At 39.3% G+C, this 6,724-nt stretch overlaps 1 pseudogene; it reads right to left on the bottom strand.

Moving 5' to 3' along the window:
• Positions 1-4,116: 4,116 nt before the first annotated feature.
• Positions 4,117-6,368, bottom strand: LOC137775786 (olfactory receptor 8S1-like; annotated as a pseudogene).
• Between the last annotated feature and the right edge of the window lie 356 nt (positions 6,369-6,724).

Raw genomic sequence — 6,724 nt, forward strand, 5'->3', positions numbered from 1 at the left:
TGTCCTCTTTGAAGGAAGGGGCTAGTTTGAGGTCTCTGTAGCTTTCTTGAATGGATGGTAATGGGGCTGTACAGAGTCAGAGGACCTTGACGTGAGCCTCAGCTACTGTGCAGGCCGTCAGACTTTGGGCAAGGAGGAAAATCTGAACCTGAATCTCTGTTTTCTCATTTGAGTTATCTCCCAAGGTCTACATGACAAACTATATAGAAATAGGCCTTAAAGTCTAGTTTCTGGTCCTAATTCCAACACCAGTTGGTTTAGTTTGGGAACCTTGGATTTGTCAGTTCACTTCAGAGAGGATTGGTTACATTGTTGGAAAAAATAGGGATAACAACATGTCCATAATGGAGTAAAATTGATTGGAAAACGAAAGTAATTTGCTAATGTATGAACTCTATTTCTGATGAGAACTAACTTACGTAGTTCATGGTCTTTAACAAGCCAATTGATTCTTCTTGGTTTAGTCTAAACATGCTGCTGGGTACAGGGTAGTCTCCCCAGTTTCTACCTAACATATTTTGTTATTTTAATTGTCTTCTCAATATTTAAAAATTTCCCTCTTTCCATATCCTTCTACAGTATGGGATTCATCATCTGGCACTTTGGGATTCATCATCTGGCACTGAACGACTCTAGAAGCTTTCTGTATCCTGTCTGTATGCAGGTTCTCTCTGCGATGGTTTCAAGCTGCTGCAATTCCTCGGACAAAATTAAAGTGGTTAATGCATAAGTAGCCTAAAATCCTATGCATATACTAGAAATATATATGGGAATCCTCCACTCTATTTTCAAATTAAAGCCAGATGATGATACTGTTCTACATCTATTTATATGGAAATCAACTATTTTAAATTGTAATACCCAGTGCTGGCAAGATTTGGTGAGTCTTATATGACCTTATACATTATTGGTAGCATTAGATTTGGTACAATAATTTTGGCAACATGAAATCTAAGTTCTCTCTTTTGGAAATTTATCTTAAACAAATGATTCAAAGAAGAGAAAAAACTGTGTAGGAAAATATATATTCCAGGGTTATTTTCAAGACAGTGACACAAGGATCAACCTAAAAGATCTAATAACTGGAGAATAGCTACTTTATTTTTGTAGAAACGAATGACAGAATATTATCTAATGATTAAAATGATAATTATAGAGGAGAGACAGAAAGAATATATTCATGATATCTAGTAAAAAGATCAGAATACATGATTAGTATAAATTCATTAAATTATGTAAAAATATGCACACAATAGGGGCTTATGTGGAATTAACAATGGAAAAATAAACAGCTGAGTTGTTTGGGTAGTAACAGAATGGTCAGTTGTCTTGATTTTACATTTTTTAAAATATGTTTTTTTATATTTTCAATGAAAAATATCTTTATGGGGGGTAATATGCAATCCAAGTTCTACCCTTTTGCTTCAAATTCAGCAATTAATTAAGCTCAATCCAACAAAATGTATGCACCTCTTCCTCTTCCCATTCTATTTCTACCCTGTATATTCTCTAACAAGATTGAACTTGGTCTGAGAAGCCCTTTCTTCAAGAAGGAGTCTTAAATGCTCAGCTGGAGAACGGAACTGGCTCAAGTAGTTTAATTTTTCTCTTAGTTATTCTGCTTTATTCTTATTTCTGTCCCCTGTCTACTAACTCTTTAATCCCAAGTTTGTGGTCTAGGAAATGTGGCTGGAGGATACGGTCTTGAGGCCACTGGGAAGGTTGAAGGATATCGAAAGTTTCCTGGTAGAAAAGGAAAGAAAGAAGCTTTTTAAGGGAAGAGAAGGTCTTGAAGTGAAGACAAGAGGAGCTGTGCTCTGGTGTAGTAGGAAGAAAGGGGTATCAAAAATGTCCTTTTTTCGTCTCCATTTCTTACCCTAGTTGCAGACTTTGTGGTCTTCCTGAGTAAATCTTTGTAGACACAAGGTGTTTAGACTTTTAGATAATGAAAACTTTCAAAAAATCTTGTTTTGTGACAAGAATGTAAAAGAGAGTTACAGATTTTGCTTTATCTCTGAAAAATTCTAAGAAGCTGTGCAATTAAGGCTGTGATTTCTACAGATTTGGTCTTGCTTGGAGATGGGCCCTGAACTAAATGACCTCTCAAATTACTTTCAGCTTAAGATCCTGGCATTTATCTAGGAAATCTTCAACCAGAGAATACTCCAAACTCGCTCCATAATTCAGAAATGCTCCATTCAGCTCCCCCCCCCCCACTGAAGTTATAGCCCCCCCCCCCATTATATCCCAAAGGAATCTTGAACTTCATCTTATAAATGAAGGGAAAGGACAGATTACAGATTAATAAAGTGGCAAGTTGCTCAACCTCATAAATATCTCATCCCAGCTCTGTCATTACCTACTTTTGCCAGTTTGGCAAGGCAGTTTTTGCTTCTTCTTCTTGAGCTCAGTTCCCTCTGCTGTGCAATGAAAGGTTTGGAACCTAGTAAGATTACTCATATCTCGTGGGATGGGAAGGACCAAGAAGGACTGTTGAGTCTCGCTCTAACATGGAGACCTGAGTCGTTGCCTTCTGTGTCACTTTGAGAGTGAATGATGTGCAATGCTCAAAGAACTCAGTTAGACTTCAGGAAAAGCTGGTTTTCTTTCCCAACCAGTTGAAAACTGTGTTTAATGCAGTTAAATAGTCACCTTGTGTTTAGTTTTGGATAAAGCCTAAAGTGTTGGTATGCATGGGCTCTGGTTTGAGTCAGTACCTATTAAGAAGCTTTAGCCATCCTCCTTTTCTTCCTTCTTCTTCCTCCTTTATCACTTTTGGTTCTAAGGAGGGCTCCTGGCCAGTTTGTGTGACTTGTATCATTTTTCTCTAGTCTCTCTCTACTTGGTACCCATATACCAGGCTGGTTCTTAAAGAGTGAGAGGGAGTAATGAGGGCCCCAGGGAGCTGGGAACTAATCAGTACTCATGGGGAAACAGCAGTAGCCAGTTATCTGGACCTCTGGCACTCCTGCCTCTATTGTGGTCCTGAGAAAGAGGAGGATATGGGGTGGACACTGAGGGCCTATAAACCCTTCTGCTAGCCAGAGACCAGCCTGGGGCTTCCTCAGGTTTGACAAAACTCGACCTCAGTGTACACTTACATGCACATATACTCCTACCCACACTCTCTCACATATATGCAAACAGATAAGCCTTTTAGAATCACAGGATTCTATGGAGCATAAAGGATCACATGGATCATTTTATTTCAATCTCCAATCTGATGCATGAGTCCCATACAACATGTCCCGTAAGTGACCATCCAGCCTCTGTTTGAACTTCCTCAGGAACTCTCTTCCATCAGCTAAAGTTTCTTTGCCTCCATCCTGATCCAAATCTTGATATTATATTACCTCTGTGACCATTTCCACAAACACCTAAACAAGCTTTAGTATCTCTTCTCAAAAACAAAACAAAATCAAAAGCAAGAAGCAAAAACAAACAAAAAAAACCCTTGACTTTCCTTAAACCTACTGCTCCATTTTCTCAATCTCCTTCACAGCAAAACTTCTCAGTAAATTTATCTATGGTTGCTCTTTGTACTTTTTCAGTTGCCATTCTCTCCTCATCTTATTCCAGCTAGCTGAAACTTCTCTTGTCAATATTGTCAACCCCTTTAAAACCAATGTTGCAAAACCCAATGGTAACTTTTCTGTTTTCTTCTTATTTGAATTTTCAGTGGCATCCAACACAGCTGACCTCTCTATCGTCCTTGTAGCATTCTCTTTCCTTGGATTTTGTGACACAAAAATTTCCTGATTTTCTGTCTTACTTAATGGCTGCTGCTCCTGTTTCTCTTGCTGGGTCATTCTCAGCTTGAACTAGAAATGCTGGACTGCTCCAGATCTCATTCCCAGGACCTCCTCTTCACTTCATTTTCCTTAGATGTTCTATGCTAATCTTACATCTCTAAATACCACATATACGCCAAATATTAGCCCTGACCTCTCCCCAGAACGTCAAAATAATACGTACAACTTGACATTCCACTTTAATGTCTAATAAGCATCTTAAGCAGTTTAGCCAAAATGCAACTTACCAAACAGCCAAACTAACAAAAAATCAAATCCTTAATTTTCACCCTTCTATTGTGCATTTCCCCCAATCATGCTGATCTTAGTAAGTGATGCCACCATTTTTACCCAGTTGCTCAAGTGAAAATCTAAGACTTAGACAAGATACTACAGTGAGGTAGGAGGAACAGGCAGAGAAATCCTTGCTTTTGCTTGTGGTGGAGTTGATGCTCAGAATGGTGGACACAATGCGAGCATAGGAGAAGAAAATGAGGAGGACAGTTCCAAGGCTATGTGTGACATAAGACCAGGCCAGGACAGTGAGACTGGTGGAGCAGGCTAGAGGGAAGAGGGAGGGCAGGTCACAACTGAAATAGGAGACAGTGTGGGGCTCACAGAACTCTAAATTGCCAGCTCCGAAGATATCGATGTGATCATCCAGAAAACCCAGGCCCCACTAGGCCAACAGCAGTCCCACACACAGTTGGTTTCTCATCACCTGACTGAATAACAGAGAATGAAAAATGTCAACATAGTGGTCATGGGCCATTGCTAGGAACAGGAAGGATTCAGTGCCCTCAGAGGCAGATACGAAGAAGATGTGGGCCATGCAACCCACTACTGAGATTGCTTTCTTTTTAGACAAGAGATTTTCCAGCAACTTGGGCACTGAGACTGAGAAGTAGCAGATATCCAGGAAGGGGAGTTGTCCTAGGAAGAAGTACATAGGTACATGGAAACGGGAATCAGCACTGATCACCAGCAGCATCACCAGATTCTTCATCAGGGTTAGGAAGTAAACCCCAAGGAGTAGCACAAAACGCAGAGCCTCGATGTGGGGGTCAGCAGATAGCCTGAGGATGGTGAACTTGGTGATGGTGCTGCACTTCTCAAAAAGAAGAAACTCCCTTGGAATGAAACTAGCATTTTGAACCTCATTTTTTGCCTCTCTATTTCCTCTGGGTCTTAAATCCTTTCTCTATACACATTATTTCTTGACTCTGGGATCCAAGTTCAAGTTTTGAACCACCTTCACAAACTCTCTAGACTCAATAGTATCTTTGATTTTCTTATATTCTACGCCCTCAACTCTAGATCAAGCTGATGCTGCTCAGTCTTTAATAAAATATTTAGATGGATGATAGATTACAGCATTTGCAGATGCAGAGAGAAGTTGCTAATGTAGGTGGAAGGGCTGCATTTATTGAAAGGGGAATGTCAATAGGATCCAGAGAATGAGTGGAGGAGTTTACCTTGGGAATAGGGATGCTTGATCCATTGTAAGAGGAAGGAAAGTAAAAAGTGTGGAGAAAGATACAGGGAAGTTTTTTTGTTTTGTTTTGTTTTTTGTTTTTGTTTTTGTTTTTGTTTTTGTTTTTTTGACAGGGAAGTTTTTGTATCTGGAAGGGAAGGGGGTTTCCCATTTATAGCCTCTATAATGTCAATAAGGTGAAAGGTAAAGTCGTCAGTGGGGGTATGCAGGGGGGAGACTGGTGTTTGAAATAAGTACTTTGGATTAGTTGCAGTGGCAAAGTCTAGTCCAGATTTTTGGTTATAAATTTGAGTCCAGTGATCACTCTTATGTGATTTTTCTCGTGTTTGGTATATGTGGAGGGTAAGTCAGTCATTGCATTTATGTCAGACATGTGATGTAATAAAAGGAGAGATGCGTTATGGAGTTAAGAAATGTCCTTGGTGATTAAGTGAATGAATCTTGCCTGTGTAATGAGAGAAGTAAGGATATGAGTGGTATGAAATGAAAATGTGGTCGACATAAAGGATTAGTGTTCTCAATGCATGTGAAAAATGGTTGGTGTAGGAACACTAAATTAAATGAATCAGAAATAGAGGTGACTGTGGTAGGAGAGTGTTTGAAACTGAGGTTTTTGAAGGTGCTGGCTGAATGTGTGAAGGAAAACATCCTTGGATGGAGGGACACATGGAAACCAGAGACTTGGTACTATTTTAATTAAGATGAGAATTTTTTTGGTTATTTTTTCTTCTTCTCCTAGAAAAGTCACATGATGTTAAAACATTTAAAAGTATGTTAAAGTTTTAAAATTTAGAAATTAGAGCACAAGGAAATTAGTCCAGAGATACCCCAGATGTTCTACTGTGGAAAGGCACCTGTCTCAATGGGTCATGATTACTTATTCCCCTCTACAGATCCATAATTAAGTTCTATTTAAGAGTGTTATATTCAGACCTTGCTACATTCTGTGTTCTCATACCAGATTTAGCTAACTTATGCTAACCTAGAACTTGCCCAGGTTCACTTGCTCTGACCTGACACTGAGACACAAACTCAGCCTCAAGATCACTATTCAAACTTGTTGGCTCAGTCAGCTGGTTCATTCTGGCCTTCCTGTCTTATGGCTGATGCAATTAATTGCTTAAGGGAGACTGAGACTTTTCTCCTATTGTTTCTTCACCCAGCAATCAAGCCCTTGTTAGCTACCAAGTCCAAATTAACCTGTGAACATAATCCAATGAACCAATCAGTAGACAAGTTGGCAGAATTCATTCAGATTCACTGACAAAGATGTTTAATTGGCTTGTAAAATATGCTTTGAGAACTGCCAGTAAGGAGCTGGCTCAGTGTATTGTTTATATTTTTAATTTTTTGTATAATGTGATGTTTTGACATCTTAAACTTTCTGGCTGTGGAGAGTCTGCCTCTCACCAGGGATAGCTAATTCTTAGAGATAGCA

Source organism: Eschrichtius robustus, chromosome 13, assembly GCF_028021215.1.
Source record: "Eschrichtius robustus isolate mEscRob2 chromosome 13, mEscRob2.pri, whole genome shotgun sequence".
Classification (NCBI taxonomy): domain Eukaryota; kingdom Metazoa; phylum Chordata; class Mammalia; order Artiodactyla; family Eschrichtiidae; genus Eschrichtius; species Eschrichtius robustus.